This window comes from Lethenteron reissneri, chromosome 31 (assembly GCF_015708825.2).
Source record: "Lethenteron reissneri isolate LAM-NWPU_2019-01 chromosome 31, ASM1570882v1, whole genome shotgun sequence".
Lineage (NCBI taxonomy): Eukaryota > Metazoa > Chordata > Hyperoartia > Petromyzontiformes > Petromyzontidae > Lethenteron > Lethenteron reissneri.
The window spans coordinates 10,886,031-10,913,338 of record NC_083809.1 but is presented as its reverse complement, the minus strand read 5'-3'; the positions used below and the strand labels follow the sequence as shown (position 1 = coordinate 10,913,338).

General features: G+C 57.0%; 1 protein-coding gene across 1 annotated transcript in view; it reads left to right on the top strand.

Moving 5' to 3' along the window:
- The window catches only part of LOC133349782 (retinoic acid receptor beta-like), a 181,978-nt gene that overhangs the window by 37,650 nt on the left and 117,020 nt on the right, over nt 1-27,308 (top strand). The gene's annotated exons all lie outside the window — the stretch shown is intronic.

Sequence of the window (27,308 nt, the reverse complement as noted above, 5' to 3'; positions counted from 1 at the left end):
GTACGGCCGTGGTCTCTGTGGTGGGGCTAGGGGCTGGGTACGGCCGTGGTCTCTGTGGTGGGGCTTGGGGCTGGGTACGCCGTGGTCTCTGTGGTGGGGCTAGGGGCTGGGTACGGCCGTGGTCTCTGTGGTGGGGCTAGGGGCTGGGTACGCCGTGGTCTCTGTGGTGGGGCTAGGAGCTGGATACGGCCGTGGTCTCTGTGGTGGGGCTAGGGGCTGGGTACGGCCGTGGTCTCTGTGGTGGGGCTTGGGGCTGGGTACGCCGTGGTCTCTGTGGTGGGGCTAGGGGCTGGGTACGGCCGTGGTCTCTGTGGTGGGGCTAGGGGCTGGGTACGCCGTGGTCTCTGTGGTGCGGCTTGGGGCTGGGTACGCCGTGGTCTCTGTGGTGGGGCTAGGGGCTGGGTACGGCCGTGGTCTCTGTGGTGGGGCTAGGGGCTGGGTACGCCGTGGTCTCTGTGGTGGGGCTAGGGGCTGGGTACGCCGTGGTCTCTGTGGTGCGGCTTGGGGCTGGGTACGCCGTGGTCTCTGTGGTGGGGCTAGGGGCTGGGTACGGCCGTGGTCTCTGTGGTGGGGCTAGGGGCTGGGTACGCCGTGGTCTCTGTGGTGGGGCTAGGGGCTGGGTACGGCCGTGGTCTCTGTGGTGGGGCTAGGGGCTGGGTACGGCCGTGGTCTCTGTGGTGGGGCTAGGGGCTGGGTACGGCCGTGGTCTCTGTGGTGCGGCTTGGGGCTGGGTACGCCGTGGTCTCTGTGGTGGGGCTTGGGGCTGGGTACGCCGTGGTCTCTGTGGTGGGGCTAGGGGCTGGGTACCACCGTGGTCTCTGTGGTGGGGCTTGGGGCTGGGTACGCCGTGGTCTCTGTGGTGCGGCTTGGGGCTGGGTACGGCCGTGGTCTCTGTGGTGGGGCTAGGGGCTGGGTACGGCCGTGGTCTCTGTGGTGCGGCTTGGGGCTGGGTACGCCGTGGTCTCTGTGGTGGGGCTTGGGGCTGGGTACGCCGTGGTCTCTGTGGTGGGGCTAGGGGCTGGGTACCACCGTGGTCTCTGTGGTGGGGCTTGGGGCTGGGTACGCCGTGGTCTCTGTGGTGCGGCTTGGGGCTGGGTACGGCCGTGGTCTCTGTGGTGGGGCTTGGTTATTGGCTGGCGGGCGTCTCCAGCGGGTGATCCCGCCGGGACCATCCACGCGTGATCCGTCAGCAGCTCCGCGGTGTTTGCTGCGTACAAATCAAACGGCGAGTCCTGGCTCGTGTTTATTTCTTATTTAAGTAGCAGGTTTAGTTGATTGTGGTAATAAATGGGGGTTTCAATTTGGTTCACCGTCGTCACACACCGACATTATAATTCATAACGAAGAGTTTATTGTGTGCTACACGTGACTGGAATGACATGCTGGCTGTTATTTGAAATGGAATAGCTCCAATGGCTGAACATTGTGAATATCCCAACACCGTGAAAATCGTACAAATGTATGTTTGAAAGTATTAATGTGAGATGTATATAACGTGCATTGCTACCATGCGTCAAATATGTTTGTTTTAAAGTATTAATGTCAGATGTAAATAACGTGCATTGCTACCATGCGTCAAATTAAACTCTCAAAGTTTGAAATTTACAAAGTAATACGATAGGGTATCGCATATTTTAACACATATATATTAACACCGAATGCAGAAAATCTGTTTTTGGTTGCAGTAAAGAGCTTAAAGATGACACCACGCTCATCGAGAGCTGCCGCTGCTGCCATGGGCTCATTGCCACCTGCGTTTCGCTCTGCGTCTGCGCGTCGTGTGCCATGGGGGGCCGCATCTGAAACGGATCTCCGTGGTGCGTTCACGACGCGGTGGTCGACGCTTGGTGCCGACGCGAGAGCCGGGGAGCCCTTCCTGCTGCTCGCCGGCGCTCCGAGTCGCGAGGGCCACGCCGGGCAGCTGCTGACTATATTTACACCGGCTCCACTCCGCTCCGCTCCACTCTACCGGAGCTGTCCGCGCAGTTATACTCTCTAGTGCTACGTCCAGTTGTTTTTTTATTATTATTAAAGGATGCCAAAGACGGAAATAGAGGGTCGGGAAAGTTCCAACGGAATGTTTCAAGGGAGAGCGATTGATACACTTAAAGGCTTGCGGAATTATACTGGTAGGAACCTCCTGGTTACACCAGCCCACAGGGGATTATTGTGTCCGTCGTGCAGGGAGGGGCTGGGTGGGGAGGAAGGGGCTGGGTGGGGAGGGGAGGGTGGGGAGGGGCTGGGTAAGGAGGGTGGGGCTGGGTGGGGAGGGGAGGGTGGGGAGGGGCTGGGTGGGGAGGGTCTGGGTGGGGAGGGTGGGGCTGGGTGGGGGGTGGGAGGGGTGGGGCTGGGTGGGGAGGGGCTGGTCACCCCGTGGTGCCCTTATAAAACTCAACGTTTAACCTACTCATGCCGGCTTGTGCCCGCCCTCACAGTCGGGCATATTTGCGGAATACACCACGCCGCCGTTGACCCTGGCCATTGACCGAGCAACCCAACGTTCCTACCAGCTCCCTCCGCAGGAATGTCTTTTGCGTTCAACGCTACGTGTATGTACCTCCCTCCCACCACCCCGTTCCACAGGGAAGAATATACGTGTGTTGAACTTATTTTGCATCGTAAGTAGCCAACTGCTAATCGGAGGCGTGGGAGCTTTGGCTGCGCATGGGTCAGGAGTGCTCTCTTGGTAGCATTGCGTGCGTGGCGTCAGGTTGAGCGCTCGGAGAGAAACGCTGAGGATTTTACCGTTGGAAGTCGGAGCACTCGCCTCGCTCCGGGCTCTCGTTCATCCGCCTCGCTAGCTGACGAATTCCTCGCGTGTGCCATCCGTGGAACGCGGCCACAATTTCACGCTCTGTGAGCCGAGCCACCACCACCAACACCACCACCACCATCAATACCACCATCAACACCACCAACACCACCACCACCACCACCACCTCCACGCAGCTCCCCTGTACTCCACGACACAGGGACCCCTGTGGATGGATGACGCTGCTTTGAGGCCGAGCTGCTAGAACGGCAATGTTTTGTTGATCTCTGTTGTTATTATTATTATTATTGTTGTGAGGCTCGTTTACCCCGGAAAGTCTGACTGTAGTTGAACTTCTTTCGCAGCGTATGTAGCAAACCTTATTCATCGGAGGTGCGGGCGAAGGACAACAAACTAGACATAAAAAATAATTAGTTTTAAATCAAAATTTTAAAGTGCAAAGCTCCAGTTACTTCCTAATTTCAGAAGAGCGTTCCAGATGGCCGCAGGAGCGCATCTGAAAGCGTGCGATGCAGTGACCGTCGTTGTTCGATGCTTAGCCAAAGGCCGCTGCGAGGATGACCGGAGTTCGCATGATGGTTTATCAACCTTGACGAGATCAGCAAGGTATCGTGGTTCACTTGTGGCAAGCACTTTGTGTGTAGTGAGCGCGACCTTGTAATGAATTCGTTCGGCAACCAAAAGCCAATGCAGCTTAGCGAGCGCTGGACGGACGCGGTTGGATCGTGCAGTATCCGTCACGACACTGAGTCTCAAAGACCCTTTTTAAAGAGGTTCCTGCTCAGTTTTCGCGGTTGGGGGCGATATTGCCACTATGTGTCAACACAATCGAGTCACTTGCAGGTACATTTTTCAACTTTGGGTTTTTTTTTGGCCAATACCAAGTGACATTGTGTGTGTGTTTGTTTTCGTTTTGGCGCGTTTAAACGGGTGAACAGGTGCAACGCACGTGCCGGTGCACAAGGTGCTCCTTCGACTCCCGAGTCAGAGCACCACCGTGGGTCACGTGAGCACGGCACGTGGCTCACTCAGAGTTGGAGGGGGGGGGGCAGCCACGATGCTCGGCGTTTTGTGTCTGCGATTGCAGAAGCCCGGTCACGGATTTCAAGGCACAAAAATAAATTATTCCGTCGCCCGCGCCTCTCGCCAAGTGCTGCCAGCTCTCTGTGGCTAATATTAGTTCGAGTTCGATATAAATTGAATTTTATTGTGGTTGGGAAATATAATTAAAGAGGAATGGGACTCCGAACTGGTTTTCGGTGCTTTCTAGCTCTCACTCTGACCGCTTGGAGTGCCATCGATTTATAACTGCTTATTCTGCTGACTTTAAATATTTCATTTCTCAAATCTAACCACGATTCTCGGTGTTGCTGAACTCAGACTGCAATCGTGTAAACAGCGGCCATGCAAATTGTTGGATGTACTCCGAAACTATGAATGCTGCTTCTCGTTTTTATTCCAATTACTGGCATCTCGCAGTGGCGAGATGTTAGCTGCCTCGCTGGCTATACAGGAGGTCGTGTGTTCCCAACCCTGAAGTCTGCCGTATATTGCTCCTCCCCCCCCTTCTTACTTACATAACCTCTTGCCACGGCAGCTCTCTCGCCCACTGCATTGGCATTGCTGCTGCATTGGCATTGTTGCTGCATTGGCATTGTTGCTGCATTGGCATTGTTGCTGCATTGGCACTCGTGCACCGCCCATGCTCCTGGTGCTGTTGATACACTTGGGGGGCTACGCGCATCCCCAAACCTTAATCAACAGTTTGCCTTTAGAGGCTGACTCTTTTGCCTGATGACGGCCGCTTGTGTTGTGATCGAAACGTCGTGATTTGTTTTATTGGATTTCTAACTCCGTGACTTTACCGAAAAAACCAAAGAGTATGGATTCCTGCAGTCACGAAAGCTTCAAATCAAGATTGTATACTTGTAGTTTGCGTGTCTCTCTCTCTCTCCTTGTGGTCGCGTTGATTTTTCTCCGGGTCCTCCGGGTTTTCCCTCCGTATTTAGAAACGTGCGGTTAGAGTATTTTGCTGCTGTACATTTCCACGTGATAAGCCGCTTCGTTGAGCTATCATTTGTGATAGCCAGGTCACTTCTGAAAAAGAACTATAAAGGTCAGTGGGCCTTACCTGGTAAAATAAAAACAAATTTTACCAGTAGTAGTTCAGAGACATAACCCTGCATTTTTTTTTATTGAAATGGCTTTTTGGGCGTCTTCGTTGGAGTAGGGAGGCTTATGAAAGTTGCGTTTTGGAGTCTGAACGCCAAGAGTCTCTTCCCCAAATCTCAAAAATCCCTCGTGAACGGCGACTAAAGGCGCGGCCGAGATCGCGGCGTACTCTGCGCTCGTGAGCCAAAGCCCTCGACCGCTCGCGGGCGCTCGGCTGCATCACCGCCGGTGTCACTCAGAATGCGATCGCGGCCCGGCTTGGTATCAGCGGCGACGGGAGGGCTCCATCCATCACGCCGTTATTGGATAATGAATCACGCATACCCTTGAGATGGTGCCAATTAATGTGCGCTCGCGAGAGGCTCTCAGGAGCGCTGCGCTGAGAAACGACGGACGAGGCTCGGAGAAAAATAATCGCTCCGAACGACGACGGCGCCGTCGAGCGCCGGGGGAGGGACGTGAGCGCGGGGCACGGGCTCCCGTCGCGCGCGAAAGAGTTTGGGCCACCGTACGGCTATTCCATCGTGCGTGGGCCCACGTGCCTGAGTTTGAACTTCCACGGGATCTTGCGTTCGCAAGAGCCGCTGTGTTATTCATCATAACCGGCCACGATCTATCCACCGTCTAATTAATGCCTTCCCAAGGCCCCCGCCTTCTCTCACGATGCAAAAATCCATCCAGCACTTGCTCACGAACTGATCTCATTGATTCCGTCTCCTCGGCGGACGTGCCCCTCGGACGCGTTGCGAAGGCCGCCGCTTTGTTATTGTCGTCGAACGTCGTCCATCGTCACTTTCTGCCGTGATGCATCAGGCCCAAGCCCACTTTTGCTTTACAGTTTTATGTTTCTAACCCGCGTGCGTTCTTTAATCCACGTGTTCCATTGCCTGCATCTCAATGTATTTCCAAGTATGCATCTTCATATTTTTTCTCTCAACACGTTTTTCGTTCATGACCAATTTTTTATGAAAAGTGTCTGTCTCGGTGGGTGGTAAGCACTTAATAAAATAACAAAGCATGCATTCACGTTTGAAGCAAAAAAAAGAAAGTGAAACCGTGAGAGCTCCATGGCAATTTCGAGGAGTGAAAAATAACCTTTCTCGCTCCCGTCTGTGTGGCAAATTTACGGAGCGGCACAAGTAAGGATCGGAGAGCATTTGTTGTTTCCAGTGCCGACTTAAAAATTCGTATTTAACAATAAGCCACAAATTGGCTGTCAACAAGCCAGCTCTACGAGGCTACATTATCAGAACGTTATGACCGCTCTTCACGAGCCTCAAACAGTTTTACATCTGGAAATTACGTCTCCGGCTTGCGGGGGCGAGTAATTACGGGCTTATTCACGGCGTCGTTTTCTCGGCAGCACCGTGTGGTAATTGCTAAACGCGTGGCCGCCCTGGCACCCATGGCCTTGTTAGCGCGAGCGTGAGATACCGCCCTCCGCTGATGCTCCGCAGACACCCGCACGTACGCACTCTGCTGACATAAACCATTCTTAAATTGCTCTAAATTTCGTTAAAACATTACGGGACGGATGCATGTCGTTATTACTACTTGTGCTTAATGGTTGGTTGCGTGATTAGCGCCTGGCTCTGTTGGATGATTCCAGCTTGCGTGGATGAGGCTTCACAAGAGCGCGCAGTGGTTGGCCGACGGACAGCCTGGTCCTGCCATAGAATTGTGGAACGTCCACCAAAAACACTTATGTTCTTGACAATTGATGTGGTCGGGCCTGCAGAAATTAACAGTTGTGCCGCGGGGAATGGCATCGTCATGCTGACAGGTGACAGCCCTTGGTCTTGCAAAGGGCATTTTAGCCAAACGTCTTCCAAAGCTGGCCGGTTTGGTAGCAAGATACGGGCTGCCCCCACACTGTCCCCCACCACCAATGCGGCCGATTACGCGTGTCTGGGGTGGGAGAGATTGGCTCGCGCAAAAACGCCGGACAGGTGCCGATGCATCAGCGGAAAACCTGAAATCAGGGAACGTGAACGATTAGCACGGGTTGGCTGCGTAGAGTGCGAAAGAAGTTCAACATACATTCGTAAGTACATCAGCGTTCTGTACCGTGCTCACTGGAAGCGCCACACTGGACATCTGGAGGGCGGCCGCGAGCGAAACGGAACGATCGTGGCAGGTGGGGGACACGAGAGATCCGCTACACGGCCACGCCATGGAGATACGGAGAGACACACCGAGATACGCAGAGATACGCAGGGAAAGAGACACATGGAGATACGATCACGGCAGCTTGAGGGCCATAGACATCCTCTCCATGGCCACACCGTGGGGATACTGAGAGACACACAGAGATACACAGAGAGACACAGAGATACGATCATGACAGGTTGAGGACCCTGGACGTCTGCAACGTGGCCACATCGCAAGCTGTAAGTCACCTGACATCACAGGAAGAGCTTTCTGGCCGCAACGGAAACCGCTTAAAAAAGAAATCACCGATTTCTCCGCGACTTGGGAAATGAGGCCAACCCCGGGCTCGACACGATGACCCACGGCGACGTCGTCGCGACGGCTCGTCGACGTTTTGCCAAACGCCTCGCCGCCGGCGCTGGGAAAGATCTGCTGAGCTCTTATTCTTATTCTTCCACACGTTTGTCCCACGCATGTCGGGTTTGCTGTCTTTGCCAACTTTCTCCACGCTGCACTGTCCTGCGCCATCTCTCCTTCATCTCCTTGGGCCACCGTGTCCGATCGCACTACATCGCCCCCCCCCTCCATTTCTTCTGCCTTCCTCTTGATCTCTTTCCTTCCACTTGCACCTCCTGACCCACGTCATTTTCCCGTCGTCTCTCAACATGACCGAACCACACCCACAGCCTTTTCTCTCCCATCTTCCCTGCGATTTCTACCACCTTGAGTCTTCCTCTCACTTCTTAATTTCTCACCCTGCCCCTCCTTGTTAATCCCAACATCCACCGCAACATCCTCATCTCTAAATCGATCGTCTCGTCCGAACAACGGGGGGTGAGCGGCAGCTCACTAGAGCCGACCTGCGGGAGTGGGGGCGACCCTAGCGGTGCGCTCACGCAGCGTAGGCCAGGGTCGCTCTGCTGGCTCCTGGAGTGCCTCGCTACAGGCGCAGGCTACATCACCCCCGCTGTGGTGGCAGGAACATCGAGCGGGAAGGAGACTCCGACCACACCGGGACCCAATAGTTCTGTTGCCGAAGTGCTTTTTGTGATTAGTTTCTTCTCCTTCCCCCCGCACCTCCGATTAGCACGGTTGGCTACGTACGGTGCGAAAGAAGTTCAACATGCGTCCATACACGTACGTGCCCATTGTAGGCAGGGGAGAAGCCATGGCAGTCGAATGAATGGTGGAGGCACCTTGTGCACCCGCCGTGCTGCACAGTCACGTCGACACGCGCCACGTGCTCAGTGGGCCACTTGTCAACCCTCTCCGTGTGGGGTAGGGGGCTCCGCTGGGCACGCGGCTCCTGGGTGGTATACCTGATCACGCTTCGCCGCTCCGGGCCGTGCTTGTTGCTGAAGGTGGGGGGCATAGACGTAGAGTGCAACAATGTACGTTTTGCTGCACCGTGCTCTGCTTCCCAAAGCATCGCCCTGCAGAACTAATGTGTGCTGAACTTCTTTCGCACCGTACGTAGCCGACCGTGTTCACGGCAACTTTGTGCGCGGAGGTCACTCAAGCAAGCGCTGTCCAGGCTCAAATGTGCTCAGCTTGGGAGATCTGACGGCATCGGGGCGTGTTCTGGGGCGCGATTCGGTCATAAGCGCCCACTACGAACGTGGCACCGGACCGCCGAAGGCGTTGGCTTGCGTCGGTGGGAGGCGTTTGGCGGCGGCGGCGGCTCCTCCGAGCCTTCCAGCTCTGTGGGAGCGCTGCTCCAGCTGACCGAGTGGGCGTCTGACCGTGTGCGCCGAGTGCTGGAGAGGAACAGCCCCCGGATGAGCCTGGGATGAGACTCGAGAGAGACCCCTCCTCCCTCGTGGGTGCTCCTGGCTGGTGCTCGCTTACAGCACTTGCCCCAACGGTCTGTGCAGTTTATACGGGGGATCTTTACCTTTGTGTTTTTTTTCGTGCGATGGGCGGGATGGGGACACCCAGGAGGAGGGGCTCGGCCGGGTGGGGCGCGACCCCAACCGAGTGGGGGAGCGCCTCTCTGCGGGAGTGTGTTGAAGGCTGGGGGTGGGGTGGGGGGGGGTTGAACCTCTTCGGGGCGTTTTGGAGAAACCGCGACTGACCGAACCCTGAAGCGACGTCGTACCGCGTGGCCGTCGCGTGTCTCATGGGGGCGGCAGGAGATGCCGGGAGGTGGCATAGGGAGGAGGGCGGCAGGAGATGCCGGGAGGTGGCATAGGGAGGAGGGCGGCAGGAGATGCCGGGAGGTGGCATAGGGAGGAGGGCGGCAGGAGATGCCGGGAGGTGGCATAGGGAGGAGGGCGGCAGGAGATGCCGGAAGGTGGCATAGGGAGGAGGGCGGCAGGAGATGCCGGGAGGTGGCATAGGGTGGAGGGCGGCAGGAGATGCCGGGAGGTGGCATAGGGAGGAGGGCGGCAGGAGATGCCGAAAGGTGGCATAGGGAGGAGGGCGGCAGGAGATGCCGGAAGGTGGCATAGGGTGGAGGGCGGCAGGAGATGCCGGGAGGTGGCATAGGGAGGAGGGCGGCAGGAGATGCCGAAAGGTGGCATAGGGAGGAGGGCGGCAGGAGATGCCGGGAGGTGGCATAGGGAGGAGGGCGGCAGGAGATGCCGGGAGGTGGCATAGGGAGGAGGGCGGCAGGAGATGCCGGGAGGTGGCATAGGGAGGAGGGCGGCAGGAGATGCCGGAAGGTGGCATAGGGAGGAGGGCGGCAGGAGATGCCAGAAGGTGGCATAGGGAGGAGGGCGGCAGGAGATGCCAGAAGGTGGCATAGGGAGGAGGGCGGCAGGAGATGCCGGAAGGTGGCATAGGGAGGAGGGCGGCAGGAGATGCCGGAAGGTGGCATAGGGAGGAGGGCGGCAGGAGATGCCAGAAGGTGGCATAGGGAGGAGGGCGGCAGGAGATGCCAGAAGGTGGCATAGGGAGGAGGGCGGCAGGAGATGCCGGGAGGTGGCATAGGGAGGAGGGCGGCAGGAGATGCCGGGAGGTGGCATAGGGAGGAGGGCGGCAGGAGATGCCGGGAGGTGGCATAGGGTGGAGGGCGGCAGGAGATGCCGGGAGGTGGCATAGGGAGGAGGGCGGCAGGAGATGCCGAAAGGTGGCATAGGGAGGAGGGCGGCAGGAGATGCCGGAAGGTGGCATAGGGTGGAGGGCGGCAGGAGATGCCGGGAGGTGGCATAGGGAGGAGGGCGGCAGGAGATGCCGGGAGGTGGCATAGGGAGGAGGGCGGCAGGAGATGCCGGGAGGTGGCATAGGGAGGAGGGCGGCAGGAGATGCCGGGAGGTGGCATAGGGAGGAGGGCGGCAGGAGATGCCGGGAGGTGGCATAGGGAGGAGGGCGGCAGGAGATGCCGGGAGGTGGCATAGGGAGGAGGGCGGCAGGAGATGCCGGGAGGTGGCATAGGGAGGAGGGCGGCAGGAGATGCCGGGAGGTGGCATAGGGTGGAGGGCGTTGGAGAGGTGTGGGTGGCATCGTCGGCTTTGGCCACGATCGCATCTTGATGGCCGTCGCGCCAAGGCCGTAGGCAGGTTTCATCGGCGTTGCTCGAGGATGGTGCTTAATCGTCCCTGTGCCACTGGCCCAAGGCCTTCGCTCCGAGGGTTTGTGGCGTCCCATGCGCGAAATGACCAAGCTGCCTGCGATTGGCGTTCGTCTTTTGCAAGGGAATTGTGAAAAAGTTCGGGAGAGCGAATGGCCTCTCTCTACCTTTTTCACAATTTGCTCAGCACGGGGGCCCAAAGTCCCGGAAACGCGAAGCTTCAAATTGAAGTTTTCGGTGGCTCCTCACGCGCCGACGGGCGCGAACGCAACGCGGGGCACGCCGAGCTGGAGGGCGCCGCGAGCCACGGCCGCCCCGCCGGTCACTCCATTCGTAGCGGATTGGCTCGTCGCCGCCCGGCTCCATGGCTCGCCCCCCGGGTGGAGGAACCTCGCTGCGATCGCGGGGTGGAGGTGGGGGGGGGGGCGCCCCCTCGACTGCCTCTGACTGATGACAGAACACGGCGATCATTACGCGCGGACCGGCAAGCCGGGCTCGCGCGCCTTGTGGGAGCCGTGAGATAGGCTTGATGGGCTGTCACACGGCGTTGGCGGGGGTTTGAACTTCTCGGGCCGTGTAATCAGCCCTCGCGGGCGCCGTTAGCCTCGCCTTTGCGGGGATAACATCGGCCGTGCAGTCACAATGGATGTGGCGGCAAACATTGCCGAATGCCTTGGCGTGCAATAAACCGAGAGATTGAGCGCCCGGAAGCCGGCCTAGCTACCTTCGGCCGAGTCTGCTGCGTGTTCGCTCAAGTGCGTTTGGGTGCGTCTCGAAATGTGACCACCCCCCGCGCCCCCCCCCCCCCTCAACACTCTGGCGTCTTCAAGGAGCGCGAGCCGTTGTGGTTCAGGTGGATCACCAGTCGGGGGCTGGAGAATGTGGGCCTAATGTGATTTCATGGCACCGGACACCACGGCGATGATTTTTTAAATACAAAAATTGTTTTACTGAGATTTATTTTTGCAAATTGCACATTTTTAGAACTTAATCTTTAACATATAATGTGCATTATGGTCTCCTTAGCCAGGTTTTAAAGACTCAATGATAGGTTGGGAAATTCTTATCTTCCTGAATTATTATGGATGTATAGACGAATTTAAGTCAGTGCTAAATATTTAACGAGAAGAAGACCCTAACTGTCATTTCGCGAGGGACAGTGTCCCACTCCGTGCCATCATGGCTAATTTATTAAACTGTTGCATAAAATATAACTCTGCTGCCTCGGTGCAAGAGGTCCCATTCAGTGTGTAGTGCACACTGTACAGCGATAACCTCAAGATGTCAAATTATCTCTGGATGTCATCATTTTTGTGGCCGTTCTTTATTTGGAAACACTGCGTGTGTCCCCGTGGTTATGAACTTGCATGACATACACAGTTCACACACGCGCGTGTCTATGGTAGGCGATGTGGGTGTGTGGTCTGCCAGTTTTTCATACCACACACCACACTGCCAAAGCCAAACGTCCACACCACACCACACACTACACCACACTCTCCACCACACCACCCACTACACCACACTACCCACTAACCACACCAATCACTATACCACACTATCCACCACACCACCCACCACACCACACCACACCACACACTACACCACACCGTCCACCACACCACCCACTACACCACACTACCCACCAACCACACCACTCACTATACCACACTATCCACCACACACTACACCACATTGATCACCACACCACACACTACACCACACCGTCCACCACACCACCCACTACACCACACTACCCACCAACCATACCACTCACTATACTACACTATCCACCATACAACACCACACACCACACCACACTACACCAACCACCACGCCACACACTCCACCACGCGAACCACCACACCACCCATCACACCACACACACTACACCAACCACACCACACACGTTACACCAACCACGCTAACCACCACACCACCAATCACACCCACCACACCACACACTCCACCACGCTAACCACCACACCACCCACCACACCACCCACCACACCACACACATCACACCACACACACCATCCACCATACTCCGCCCGCCACACTTGCACCACCCTTCACCACGCCGCTCAACTACGCTCGCTCAGCTCACGCCACATCGCCAGGGTATGCTCACTGCAGCGCTCCCGTTTAATTCTGTGCCCATTAATCATCGTCGCTTTGAAGTTTCCCGCCCTTTCTCCCCATGTTGGAGGCTTTTTTTTAATGCGTTTTGTGCTTTTCCTGTCCATCACCGGGGAGTGAAATATGGGCGAACGGGGTCGAGTGGTTTTGGGTGAGCCTGGGCCTCTTCGTCGGCAGGGCCGGGCCCCCCGACAGCGGGGAAAGGGGCCACCGGGGCCCGTCAAGGTGGGAGTTGGGACCCCGTTTGTTGGGAGGTGGCGTGCGACAGGGCCGTTCGAGATTCCGCCCTCTCTATTTAATTAAACAGCTGTGCGGCGGACACCTTTATGACCCCCATTTTTCCAAATGCTCTCCCCTCATTTACTAATTCGCGCAACGACACGCAAAAAAAAAATCACTTCACCTTAATTGAGTGCAATATCTTGATTAACGGCGATATCGCTACGCCGGCGACAACTGCCTGCGAGGATGGAGTCAACAAAACAATCTCGCTTGGCCACGGCACCCACCGCCCAGTGGCTCCCCACCGCTGCTGCCACGTTAGGTCACGTGCGCACGCTCTGCACGTGACCTCGTGCTCGCACGAGCACGTGCTGAGCCTGAGGCTCTTGAGAACCCATCCGGGCCACGCGCTCGTTCATCGTAGTCGCTCGCTCGTTCCCGCTCAAGCGGCGACAAGTCGGCTCCTCGTCGCCCGTCCATCACCGCTCCCTGCATCGCTCTTGCCGCAAAACTTCTACTCGTCGTTGATTTCCCCACTCGTGTTGAGGAATCTACCAGAGTGACTGTTTCGTCTCGTCCACACTGCGTTCGGCAAGCCACGCTGCGGGTCGCGGGAGTACGCTCGCTCGCTCGATCGCTCGCCACTCTGCAGCTTGTACCATTCCACTTTATTGTAATTGCCTCCCTATCGTCTCTTTCTATTGCACCTTCACTCGTTCTGGTTGTTGATGGTCACTTGGCATTCCAGGCCAGTTTTTGGCGCCTTGGTGCTCGGACACTGCGGTCGAAAACAATTCGTTGAATCGACTTCAACAGTGAGAAATGTCGTGTACACGTGTACATGCGTTGGACTTCTTTCACGCCGTACGTAGCCAACCGTGCTAATCGGAGGCGCGGCGGAAAGACAACAATCTGACTGTGCCACGGGGTGGGGGTTTTGCCGTCCCGTCAGGCTGGAGCCCTTCACGTGACGCCGAGCCGCGGCGGCGGCGGCGGCGGGCTCCGCTCGGGGCTGTGAGCGTCGCGGCTCGCCGGCCTCGTGCTCGCCGGAATGCTTCGTGTTACCCGCACGTCAACAAAGTGCTCCGTGCGCGGAGAGTTTTAATCAGTGTAAGAGCACGCTAAGTGGAATGTAATCAATCGGGTGTATTTTTCACAAGTCCCGGCCGACAATGATGGGTTTTTTTAAAGTGTTTTCAACCCGTGCTTTAATGTATCCCTCCTGTTTAGTGGCGACGGCTGAAACAAATTGTGACACTCACCGCGTCCTCCACGTTTGGACCCTCAGGCAGACGCCACGGGAGCGGGGGCAAGTTACTCGGCGTGCGGGCGGCGATTCATCGATCAGGACGCTTTATTCCGCTCGTCATGAAAATTGACGCAATTCATAACGCGCGCCGTATCATTCGTGGACATATGTACGACCGTGACTCCGGGCCGTGGAGCCAGGCTCCGTGTTGCTCAATAGCCGGGGCGAAAGCGCCCGTGGGCCTCTAAGAGCCTCTCAAACCGTCAGCGCGGATTGAACGCCACTGCCGCGAAGGTGCGGCGAGATTTCGCACTGCGGGCGGTGGGGGATGCCACGGGGAGAAACGCCGCCTTGCACTGACTGCTGCTGCCGCTGCTGCTGCTGCCGCTGCTGCTGTGGAGAGCTCCACCGCGAGCCGCAGTGCAGGGCCACAGGAGCGATGGTGCTCGTGAGACGTGCATCGCGTCGTACTTTGGGGAGCGGTAGCGTGGCAGGTTAGCGCTACGCTGCGCCACAAACCCGGCGACCCGAGTTCGATTCCCGCTCACGGCCACCAGCACCAGTGACGAATATCTGAACTCATCCTGGGCCTCCTCTAGGTCGACTCGGCCTCAAATGAGTACCTGCTGTGGTTTGTAAACATCGCCACTGGGGAGACAAAGGCGGTTGGGCGTGGTGCTGCCCACCCACCACCTCGTGTGCCGTGCCGGCCTTCATAGGTGCTCGCTAACAGCACTTGCCCAACAGTCTGTTCAGGCTATAGGGGGGATACTTGGCTTTATCTTGGCATCGTCCTTATAAGAACCAATTATGTAGGATGAAATTTGACTGAGTATTTTACCTTTGGACCTATGACCGAATCACCCAGAATGCACGCAGTCACAGAAGCTAAGCAAGTTAGAGCCTGGACATCGTATGGATGGGCGACCACCGTGCGTTAAAAGGTCCCTTGTAGGGCTTTATTGTTAGCAGAGGGCCGTGCAATGAAATCCATCGCACCTTGCTCAGTCAGCTTTGCTCCCTCTCTTCACTCACTCACGCCGAGCGGCACGGTGAAGCATGGTCAAATAACCCCCACGATCTGCACGCCACGGAGGGTGCCTCGTTCAGCGGTGCTGGTGACAAAATGACGTGCACGTTCGTGTACGGCGCAGACGAACGGAACGGATGGCCGCTGGCAAACGAGACGGTGTGTACGAGAGGGGCGATGCAGGAGAGACGAGTTTAAAGCGGTTGCCGTGGGGAGCGCCAAGAGGTTAATCGCGCGCTGCCGAGAGCCGGTGTGGTGAGGCCTCCACCCTTCCCCTGCTGCTGCAGGCAGCAGCAGGAGCAGCAGCAGCTGCAGCCGGGGCCTCGATCTCGCGGCTGCGGCGCGGTGGCGCCGGCTTCGCACGTTTCGGCGCTATCGTGGCTCATCATCAGCAGCGCGGAGGCAGCAGCCTCGCTGTGCCCAGTCACGGGGAGCGAGCGGGGCTACCCGCGGGCGAACCTTCGGCAGGCAGTGTCTGCGTGGCGTAGCCGACGAGGGGGGGGCTGATGTAGTGAACGGGGTGATTCACGTCTTGTGCAAGCGGAATTACCTCCCAAGTCACCGAGCTGTCAAGTGCTGGCAGCAGGATGTGGACTTCTCGAGTATATTCTGCACTCATTATAATCATCAATCTTTGTTGTGTAATTGTCATAGTCCTCATCAAGCATGCCGCCAACGATGAGCCGCCTACTCGTGAACACAAAAAGGGCACAACCCGTTCTCTGTTTCCGCGACGTTGCAGCTCGAAGTTTGCCGCCCGCGGGCGCTGAAGGCCGCCGCCTCCGCTTTGCCAAGTCACCGTCAGCGGCCCACGGCGGTGGCCGAGCGGAATCCCTGACGGGATCGCACGGGCAGCGGACGACTGTGACGAACGTGCGGGAGTGCCGGTGTCATCCGCCAGACGTACGCATCGTCCACCCCGCAATCGTAGTCATACATCCAACGATCGCGTCATCCGCTCGACGATCGCGTCGCCCGCGCGACGATCTTGTCGTCTGCCCCGCGGCCGCGTCACACACCACCACCACGTGTTGTCCGCCCGGCGATCACGCGCACGCTCCTACCGAACCGAGAGACGTGGCACGGACGGATCATCTCTCCCGAGCGACTGGCGCGAGGGAGGGCGCTGGGAAGGGGGAGAGGGGGGGCTTGCCGAGCGGGCGCGCTGCGCGGAATCTCATCAGGCAAAAATGAGATTAATATCTCGAGCCTTGAGTTAATTATCCTTAAGGACGTTCGCTCTTATCGCGATAATTCATTTAGTGCGGCCTGTCCAGATATGTAAATGGATGTAATTTGTGAAATTTTTCAATTTACATTGAAAACAAACACAGGGAACCGAACAAATGACCTGGGCGCTGAGCGCTCCTAAATAACTACAGCTGTTGATGAAGTGAAATCAAAATTAAACCGGCCCAACGTTGCCGCCCATAGATCTCAAGTGAGCTAATGTAAATGTATGAAAGGAGTCTCGGGTCTTTTGCTCGCGCAAAGTGAATAAGGTCCCCTGATGTTGAATCACCACTGGCGCTCCCAGGCGAGGACTCTGCTTTGTCTCGGGGGGTACCCTACGCGCCCCCCCCCCTCCCCGTGTCACCGTCACCTCCGACGCCTCCCCTGAGCAGTGTTTAACCCCCGAGCCCCCACAGCCTGCCGCTCTACTCCCGGGGGCGAGCACTCCGCTAAATTAATTTCACAGGCGGTGCCAGATGCACGGCGGCTCCTGGCCCCGCCGCACCGGCTGGGTCACGGAGCGTCTGTTCGCGAGACTCCGCAGAGCTTTCCGAGAACGCGTTCATTATCATTATTATTATTCGGTGGCAGCGTCGGTAACGCAGAGGTCTTAAGAGGAAAATAACATGGTGGGTCTGAATTTCCATGACCAGAAACTTCACCGGTTATAGTTTTTCTCGGAAGGCCGCGGTGTTATTGACTAACGTGCTCGAGTTTTATTATTCCGGACGTGCAGCTCAGTGCGACTGCCGCGGTGGATTCGCACGTGTCTACGTGGTGTACGTGTTTACGTGCACGTGTCTACGTGCACGTGTCTACGTGCACGTGTCTACGTGGTGCACGTGTCTACGTGCACGTGTCTACGTGGTGCACGTGTCTACGTGCACGTAGACGTATGCATGGAGAGCGGTGGCGCAGTGGCCAACGTGCCGCGCCAAGAACGTGGCGACCTGAGTTTGCTTTTCGCCTCCGGTTAACATCAGCGGCGAGTGATATCTGATCTGTTCCTGGGCCTCCTCTCGGTCAAATCGGTGTTAAATTAGCACATGTTGTGTGAAAATTACTGGGGGCACAAAAGAAGGCCGGGCGTGATACCAGCCGCACCACGGATCCCACGATGTCCTTAATAGGCGCTCACGAGCAGCGCATGTCCCAACAGCCGCACGGTGGCGAGATGTTAACTACCTCGCCCAGTATACAGGATGTCGTCGGTTCAATCCCGACCCTGGCACCTAGTATATTTGGAGTTTGCATGTTCTCCCCGTGGTCGCGTGTATTTTTCTCCAGGTCCTCTGGTTCTTCCCTCCGACGTTTAGAAACATGCGTTTAGAGTATTTGGCTGCTATAAACACATTCCTGCGGAGGGAGCTGGTAGGAACGTTGGGTTGCTCGGTCAATGGCCAGGGCCAACGGCGGCGTGGTGTATTCCGCAAATATGCCCGACTGTGAGGGTGGGCACAAGCTGGCGTGAGTAGGTTAAACGTTGAGTTTTATAACGGCACCACGGGGTGACCAGCCCCTCCCCACCCAGCCCCACCCCACCCAGCCCCAACCTCCCCACCCTCCCCACCCAGCCCCACCCCACACATCCCACCCAGCCCCTCCCCACCCTCCCCTCTCCACCCAGCCCCACCCATCCCATTTTTGGATGCACGACGGACGGACGGACACAATAATCCCCTGTGGGCTGGTGTAACCAGGTGGTTCCTACCAGTAATATCCACGTGATAAGCCACTTCATTGGAGGATGCTTTGTGACCAGGTCGCTTCTGAAGAAGAGCTGCATAGCTGAGTGGGGCTTTCCCTGCTGAAATACAAATAAACAAGTCTGTGCGGCAATAGGGGGGTCTGCGGACGAGTGCCTGCGCATCTCAATCACATATAGCGCTGGAATCTCGGTGTGTGGGCTGCATGCGTAAGTTCACGCTTCCAATGCGGCCCACACGAACTCACATCGCTCAGCCAGACGGGCGCGACCTGAATTCACCGGCCTCTCCCGGTCTCGGCTGACGCCGGTGCAGCTGGGCGAGAGAGCGCCGGGGCACCGGGAACGCAGCGCGGCACTCGGCGGCCCGTGGCGACGTTGGCGCCGCTCGCCGCTCGCCGCCTACCGAGACTCATCGTCCCGCGGGGGTTGGTGGCGCTTCTGGCGCGTCTGCGTGGGGCGCGGGGCGCGGGGTCCCCTCGCGCCCCCGAGTGTCGCGACTCACGGCGGGCATCTCGCGGGGGTGGTTGCTCTCGTGTTCCCGGCTGCCAACGTCGAGACAGCGGAGGCAGTCGCCCCGCCTCCTCCTCCTCGTCCTCCTCGTCCTCCACTCGTTTCGAGCCCTCCTCCTCTTGCCGCCGAGGTGTGAGCTCTGCACATCCCCCGAATGGTGTCGGTTTTTAACGACGTGGTCGCTTCTTCGTCATTTCTTACCAACAAATAAAAAGTGTACGTCACGTTAATAAATTAAACGGCGGAGTAACCCTCTGCGCACTCTAGGATCCGTGCCGTCGTTCAGGCCAGAGGCACGCGGTGTCCGGGCAGTGTGGCCAGCGGCGGGGGCTGTCGCCGGCTTGCCCCGGGAGTTTAATATTTGGGAGGCAGCTGGAATCCCCTCTGACGAGCGCTCAGGCAGAGGCTCGGAGCTGGGTGAACAGCACGGACGGCGCGCGTCGGGTTTCTTGTCCGCACGCTGCTGACGGAGGATTTTCGCCGTTCACTCAAGTGCATTACGCCTTCCCTTGCAATCCGCCTTGAACGTGGCAGAATTATACAATTTTTAATACTCCGCTTGGAGTTGTTAACCTTTTAAAATGTAGTTCACGTGATTTTTTTTGAGGCCGTGCGGATAAGTGGCGATGGTTAACTTCGTGATGAATGAATCTCATTTAATTAGTCTCGCCGCGCACGATAACAAATCGGACAAGCGGGTGTGTGATTTATTAAAATAATGAGCACGAGATGGCAGCGAGATTAAACAAATGTTCACCGAGTCTAAAGGGCAGCGGCGGGAACGACACCGGCGGGATCGGTGGGAGCGAGCCCACGTGAACGCATCGCGAGGCGTCACCCTGGCCTCAGCGCCGGGAGGGCCTCTCAAGTCCGGTGCTGCGTGCGCCTTGGGCCCTCGGGGTGGGGGGGCTACGTGGGCCCCAGGAGCCAGGCGAGACCGAGCCCCCAGCGCCGCACGGTGTGGCCGAGAGCCCGAGCGTGTGGGAGAGAACGGTTCGTGGCTCACGGCTCTGGATGGCGTGGAGCGATGCCCGACGTTTCGCTCCGCTTGCCCGGGAGCTTCTTCGGTGTGCCGTGCCGAGAGCTGTTCCGGCTCACCGAAGGATTTGCAGCGGCTGCGTATAAGCGACACGCCGGACATTGCGCGGGGAGCCACGGGGCACAACCTCTGGCAAACGCATTGGAGAGGCGTTCGGCGCAACCGTGGCAGCCTGCGGGGTGCAGTGGAGAGGCGCCCGTGTCTGCACCAGGCCACACAGAGGCTGCCGGCACGCTTTCTGCGATCGTGCGGAATTTGGTTGAAGGTCGCAAGTAGCCGGTGATGCTGGGGCTGAGCCCTCGTTGTGGGGTCATTGCTTGTTTACAAAAAATTTAACAAACAAGAATGGGATATAGCGGTAATCAGTCCAACACGTAGTCTTAAGCTTTCGCAAACAATATTAGCCATAATGAAGTATTTTTTTAAATGTTGGATTGCGTAAATATAAATTTGCCGTTAAACCCGCCACCACCCCACACAGCCAATTGGTCGGGTTTGTCACGTCAACAAAACGTGGCAATTAGTTACCTTTAATGAGCCAATTAGTTTGCGAAATGTCACAGTACTCGAATTGTAAATGTTGTGGGTTTACTCTCCAACGCACAAGCGGTGAGCTGAAGTAGTAACGAATCATCACGTTTTGTTTACGTGACAACCCTTACTACATCATGGGTCTTCCTTTGCCAGTACCAACATATGAGAATAGGTTTTCCCCTTTTTTCTGGCACCAAAACAGGTGTTAAGATGTTAGATCGCCGATGATGTAGTTTCTCACCCTGAGCTCTCATTACTCTGATAGTGCATTGTTTTTGTGCTGTCCGCCTTTTGACGTCCTCTGATCTAACACCGTTTTGAGACGAGGCTCAAAAGAAAGCTGTCTCTGGTGTGGACCAATCAGTTTCAAAGACAATGCATATATTATCATAGTGTGTTTTTTGTTTGCATTCTGACCACAAGTATTGTGGTTAATGCAGACATGGTTCCTTGTAAAAGGTTTCAGTTTGGTGTTTTAACATCTTAACACAGCTGTTTTGTTGCCAGAAAAAAGGTTGAAAACCTATTCTCAAACCTTACTAATTGACTTTGTCGGGTGGTTGACGGATTCAACGACACAAATTTATATTTACGCGATCCAACCCCACCCCCCCCCCCCCCCCCGCTTTATCATGGCTATCAGTAACCTGTAAACAAATTGCGTGGCGGTACGGCGATTCGACTGCGTGGTTTATTCAGAATGATTATACACTGGTCAACAAAAAAAATTAAAAACATTTCTGGCCTGGACTTTTGCAGTTGTATTAGACTAATTTCAGGGTGCTGATTCCAAATCTGATCTCAGATTTGCTCTATCACATAATTTTTATGCTATCGGCATACCCCATTTTCATTGATTTTACCAGAAATTAACTCTGTCACTTATGATTGCAAGTTGTTGCGAGTCAGTGACTACTTTAGTGTTAAAATATGGTGCTGTATTTTTAGGATAGTGTGTTTATAATATAATTTTATGTAGATATCCACATTTATTTAATATTTTCTTTCTGCAGTTTTTATTGAAAATGCAATATTTGATATCTCAAAAACCTGATGTGATAGACAAACACTGATGCCAGATTTGGAATCAGCACCCCAAAATTACCTTAAAACCGTTGGAATATCTTGTGCCAGAAAAAGTGTGTTGACCAGTGAATTGTCACTGCAGAATGCGCAGTAGAGGACGCGCCAAGAGGACGTTGGCGAGTGACTGCACTTCAGACGGCGCAGCGTGAGCAGCGTGCCCACACGCACCACACGGCCTGTAGGAACATCAGCAGGCGTGTGTGTGTGTGTGACAACAGATGGGCCCGCGCAAACATCGAACAGCATCCGTGCACTCCACGTGACCCTCCGTTCATCTCGCCGCAGTGTTCACAAGCAGCAGACGAGTTCACCAATCCCAGCATTGCGCGTTTACACCCCATAGTCCTTCCGAATTGTCTCGGCAACTCGGAGGGATGCCACGCAGAGAGATCCTATTAACTCGAGCCTGGTCAGAAGAGCAACTGGCGATATCCAGGAAGTCCGCGTCTATTTTAAGTTCCGTGGTACACAGTTCGGGGTGGTTGGGCAGGGTGCCAAGAGCGTGGTTTGTCGTAAGGCACTACCACTACCACTCGGGTAGAAGGTACGCCTATCCAGAATAATCCTATATTATTGTACCCCGTATTTCTTGTAATCTTATTAGCAGCCTATTTATATAGGCTGGACATGGTGTGCCAAATAATTAATTTCCAGGCTGTTTAGCGTTCCGAATTGTTTGGCTAAAATGTAGCGCCGGTTCTAACTCTCGTGTCTGCTGCTGCTGCTTCTGCTTCTGCTGCTACTCCTGTTGCTGCTATTGCTGCTCCCCTGCTCCTGCTACTCCTGTTTCTGCTCCTGCTGCTGCTGTTCCTGCTGCTCCCCTGCTCCTGCTACTCCTGTTGCTCCGGATGCTTCTGCTGCTACTCCTGTTGCTGCTATTGCTGCTCCCCTGCTCCTGCTGCTCATGCTGCTGCCCCTGCTGCTGTTGTTCTCGCTGCTGCTGCTCCTGCTGCTGCTCCTGCTGCTTCTGCTGCTGCTCATGCGGCTGTTGCTGCTGTTGCTCCTGCTGCTACTGCTCCTGCTGCTGCTCCTGTTGCTGTTGTTCCCGATGCTGCTGCTGCTGCTCCTGCGGCTGCTCCTACTGCTGCTGCTGCTTCTGCTGCGCCTTCCTGCTGCTGTCGTTGTGCCCTTACCAGTTTCGCGCACACGGAGACCTTTCCTCCTCCGGGTGAACGCGGATCACGCTCGTCCTAATTGCGTACCCGGTCGTATGCTATGGATTTACGCTGCGCTGACACGGCCACCCAAAGACCCGACAGCCAGTTCTCACATTGAATCAGTCAATTAGTGACACAGTGGACCGACGGCATTAATGAGTCTGTGCGGGAACAGGCAACCCTCCCCACCCTCCTCTCCGAGCACACGGCACGCAAAGTGCACGCGCTGTCCGCAGCAGCTGAGATATGTCCATAACTTGCGGTCATTGTCCGACGCGTGAGTTTGTTCGCACGCCGCTCGTTACCGACGCGAGCGCAGATGAATAGAAACAACAAACTCAGCTGAAAAGAGTTTTTCGATTTTATTTTACCAGGCGACGCCCACCTTGGGCTATACCGTGCAGGGCTCTCTGTCAGAAGCTGTCACGAGCGATAGCTCAGCAGAGCGACTTGTCACGTGGAAATGTATAGCGGCCGAATAGTTCGTCGATTCTAAATGTGTGTCGGGAAAAACCGAAAGGGCCAGGAGAACAGTACACGCGACCACCACAGGGAGAGAGTAGAGACTTGACTTTTAAACAACTTTTATTGCCGCCAGCAGTAAAAGCACTGGAGGCGATTTCAATTTGAAATACAGTCACCAGCAAACAAAATAAAATAAACGCTACAAATCGACGCGCTGTGGCGCTGAAAGCACCGCGCACAATACAAAAGAAAAGTCACGTGGTGGTGGTGGTCATCGCGCACGCCACGGTGACGAGCGAGCGCTTCAGAAGGTGAACACGAGGGTGCTATCCACGCTGGTGCAGAGGGCTTTTCCGGCTCCCCAGACGTGAACATCACCAACATGTGTGTGGTATGCGTGCTCCAGCCGTAGCCGCGCTTTAAGCAGGCCTCTGGACACTGGAAGCACAGAGAGAGAGAGAGAGAAACACGCAAACTCCAAATATACATCAGCAGGTGTCAGGGTCGCGATTCACCCCACGACCTCCTGCACACCAGGCGAGGGAGTTAACATCTCCTAGCCACCAGATGTGCCTGCACGTCACGGAGAGCGCGGTGCGGTGAGAGAAGGGGCGTCTCAACGATGTCAACTCTCTCGCCACCCTCGGCGAGTTTCCTTGGCCTCTGCTATTTTTGTCCTCCTTCGTGGAGACAGCACAGCTGTTTTACATACTCTGGGTTTTTTTTACATCCCAATGTTTTATTGAAATTTCCTCCTGCAGTGAAGCGGCAGATGCAACTGATTAATTCTGAGGAAGTGTGCTTACTCTTGGGCAAACATCAGTCAGCAGTGGGTGTATGGGTCATTGGCATGATGATGATGATAACAATGATTATTTAATCATCCTTCAAGAATCTCCAGTCTCAGGAATCATTTTTTTCCCAGTAAGATTCCTGAATCGCAAATGGTCGCTCGATTCCGTCATTTAACGGACGCTTCGGCTCAGCGGCGCCGCGCGAGCGTCGAATTTGCTACCGCGAGCTGCCCCCGTGGCGTGCCGCGACAGCCGCCGGGTTCCTGTTGCTCGTGGTGGAGGCCGCCGCCGCACTCCACCACGGCCACGCTCTTTCTACCTCCCGGGGGGGGGGGGGGGGGGTTCGGCCGCACCGTGCGGCCCTCGGAGCTCGCCTGTCTCCTGGTGCCTGCGTAGCCCCCCACCACACCCCGGGGGCCCAACGCGCACGCAGCGGCGGACTTGAGAGGCCCGCCCGGCGCCTAGGCCAGGGTCGCGCCTCGCGCTGCGTTCCCACCGATCCCGCCGGTGTCTTTCTCGCCGCTGCCCTTTAGACTCGGTGAACATTTGATTATCACTGGTCAACAAAAAAAAAACTCTGGCCTGGACTTTTGCAGCTGTTTTAGACTAATTTCAGGGTGCTGATTCAAAATCTGATCTCACATTTGGAATCAGCACCCCAAAATTACCTTAAAACCGTTGGAATACGTTATGCCAGAAAAAGTGTTGACCAGTGTTATTTTTGGGAAGTATTTAAAAAAAATGTGTATTTCGAGAACCCGGAGGACAGTGGGAACATCGCAAGGAGGGGAGGAACAAGGTGCAACGTAGAACAGGGCAGGACGTAATGCACCACCCTCGTAATTAGGGAACGAACAAGGGAATCCGGGCTCGTCACCCTAACGTGGTAGGGGTAATGATCGGGAGCGGAGTATTTAAAGGGGGCAGGGAGGAGAAATGAAAATCGGTCGACGAATCTTCGGTACCGTTTCTCATTAGTTTTTTTTTTGCGTCTCGTTTGCCCCACCAGCCCCGGCGCGACGTGGGCGTAAATCGTAAATAATCGATTCTCATCGCGTGACATGACGCGTGTGCTCTGTGAGTGTGAGGACCGATTTAATCGACGAACCGACGGATCATCGCGCAGAACTCAGCCTCATTCCGTCGCGCAATCGCCAACGTCACCGGGACGCGTTCCCGAAAAGCAGATTCGTCACTGCTTCTCACAGCCAGTGTTTTAATTACAAGCGCTCAACGTGAATTATTAAACGTCACAGCGCTGCTGCAAATGAGTACCGAAATTAGCAACGAAAACATCGAGCTCACGGCGGCGGCGGCGGCCACGGCAAAGCAACATCCCGAGGGGCGAGCGGTCGCTCGCTCTGCCGTGAGCGCCGCGGGCTCGCGGCCTCCGTGCGTCCGTGATGAATGCTGCGCGACACGGAGAGCCTCTTTATTAGGCGCGCTGACATTCGGTGGTGGGGGGGGGGGGGAGTTGGGGGGGGGCAGCGGTGAGGGAGGTGCTGCCGCCGCTTCCGAGCTCGATTTGGCTCGTGGAAATGTCAAGTCGCCGTTTAGCCCCGCTGCTCCCCCCCCCCCCCTCTGGCCGCTGGGCATGGCGAAGCATCGGCGCCCTCCATCTCCCCCATCTCCACCCACCCTCACCCGGTCCACCTGGCAGCTGCCCACCAGCTCGCAGCGCTTAGCCCTCGAATGTTGCACGTGGGTTCATCTCGTACGGAGGATTGTAACCACCGACGGTTTTTGTTCTGTGCGCGGGCGCGCGCTGCGAGCGAGAGGCGCGACCCAAGACAAATTAAAATAAACGCCGCGGCGTGTTCAAGAGGCCAGCGCGTTGAAAATTGAGTTGTTTTTATTTCGTTTGCCAGGGGTTGTGGGATGGAGGGAGGGAGGGACGGGAGTTAACCCCGAGTGCGAGCGAGATTGCTTCTAAGCGGCCTCTCTCCCGACGCCGCTCCTCGTGTGCTCCCCGTAACGCCTACGTCAGCGCTCGGCTGCGCGCATTGCGACTTGCCGGTTTGGCGAACGCGCGCCTCCCCCCACCACACGCGGGGTCGGGGACGTGCGGCCCCCCTGTTATGCGTTGTTTTGAAAATATTCCTCTTGCGTGCAGGGCAGTTCTGGTTTCTGCTCCGATTGCCCTATGCGGGGAGTGTTATGCCACGCGCTGCAGAGTTGGGTGTGTGGTCCAGGTGTGGGGGGGTGGGTGGTCCAGGTGTGGGGGGGTGGCCCAGGTGTGGGGGGCGTGGCCCAGGTGTGGGGGGGGGTGGCCCAGGTGTGGGGGGCGTGGCCCAGGTGTGGGGGGGTGGGTGGCCCAGGTGTGGGGGGGGTGGCCCAGGTGTGGGGGGGTGGGTGGCCCAGGTGTGGCGGGCGTGGTCCAGGTGTGTGGGGGGGGGGGTGGCCCAGGTGTGGGGGGGTGGGTGGCCCAGGTGTGGGGGGGTGGGTGGCCCAGGTGTGGGGGGGGTGGCCCAGGTGTGGGGGGGGGTGGCCCAGGTGTGGGGGGGTGGGTGGCCCAGGTGTGGGGGGGTGGCCCAGGTGTGGGGTGGGTGGCCCAGGTGTGGGGGGGTGGGTGGCCCAGGTGTGGGGGGGTGGGTGGCCCAGGTGTGGGGGGGGGGGTGGCCCAGGTGTGGGGGGGTGGGTGGCCCAGGTGTGGGGGGGGGGTGGCCCAGGTGTGGGGGGGGGGTGGCCCAGGTGTGGGGGGTGGGTGGCCCAGGTGTGGGGGGGTGGGTGGCCCAGGTGTGGGGGGGGGTGGCCCAGGTGTGGGGGGGTGGGTGGCCCAGGTGTGGGGGGGTGGGTGGCCCAGGTGTGGGGGGGGTGGCCCAGGTGTGGGGGGGTGGGTGGCCCAGGTGTGGGGGGGGGTGGCCCAGGTGTGGGGGGGGGTGGTCCAGGTGTGTGGGGTGTGTGGTCCAGGTGTGGGGGGGGGTGGCCCAGGTGTTGGGGGCGTGGCCCAGGTGGGGGGGGGTTTGGCCCAGGTGTGGGGGGGGTGTGGTCCAGGTGTGTGGGGGGTGTGGTCCAGGTGTGGGGGGGGGGTGTGGTCCAGGTGTGTGGGGGGTAGGCCCAGGTGTGGGGGGTGTGGCCCAGGTGTGGGGGGGGGGGTGGCCCAGGTGTGGGGGGGGGGTGTGGCCCAGGTGTGGGGGGGGGGTGGCCCAAGTGTCTGGGGGGGTGACCGCTCCTGGCCCGGCGTAGGCCAGGAGCGGCCCGCCCGCCCGCTGGTGTGCGTGGTGGAGAGGGTCCGTGGGTGGTCGCTGGGGGGCTCTCGATTGTTGTGGTTCAGGGCTGATTCAAGAATCAATTGTGTTGGTCTCTTTTTAAACGAAACTCGTTTGTTATGTTAGCAGGTAAGGCCCCACTGAGCTATCGAGCTCTTTTTAAGAAGCGACCTGGCAACAGATGACAGTCCGATGAAGTGGTTTATCGCGTGGAAATTTATCGCAGCCAATTACTCTAAACGCCATGTTTCTGACTGTGAAGGGTAATACTGGAGGACCCGGGGAAAAAAATCTACGCGACAAATGGGGAGAACACGCAAACTCCA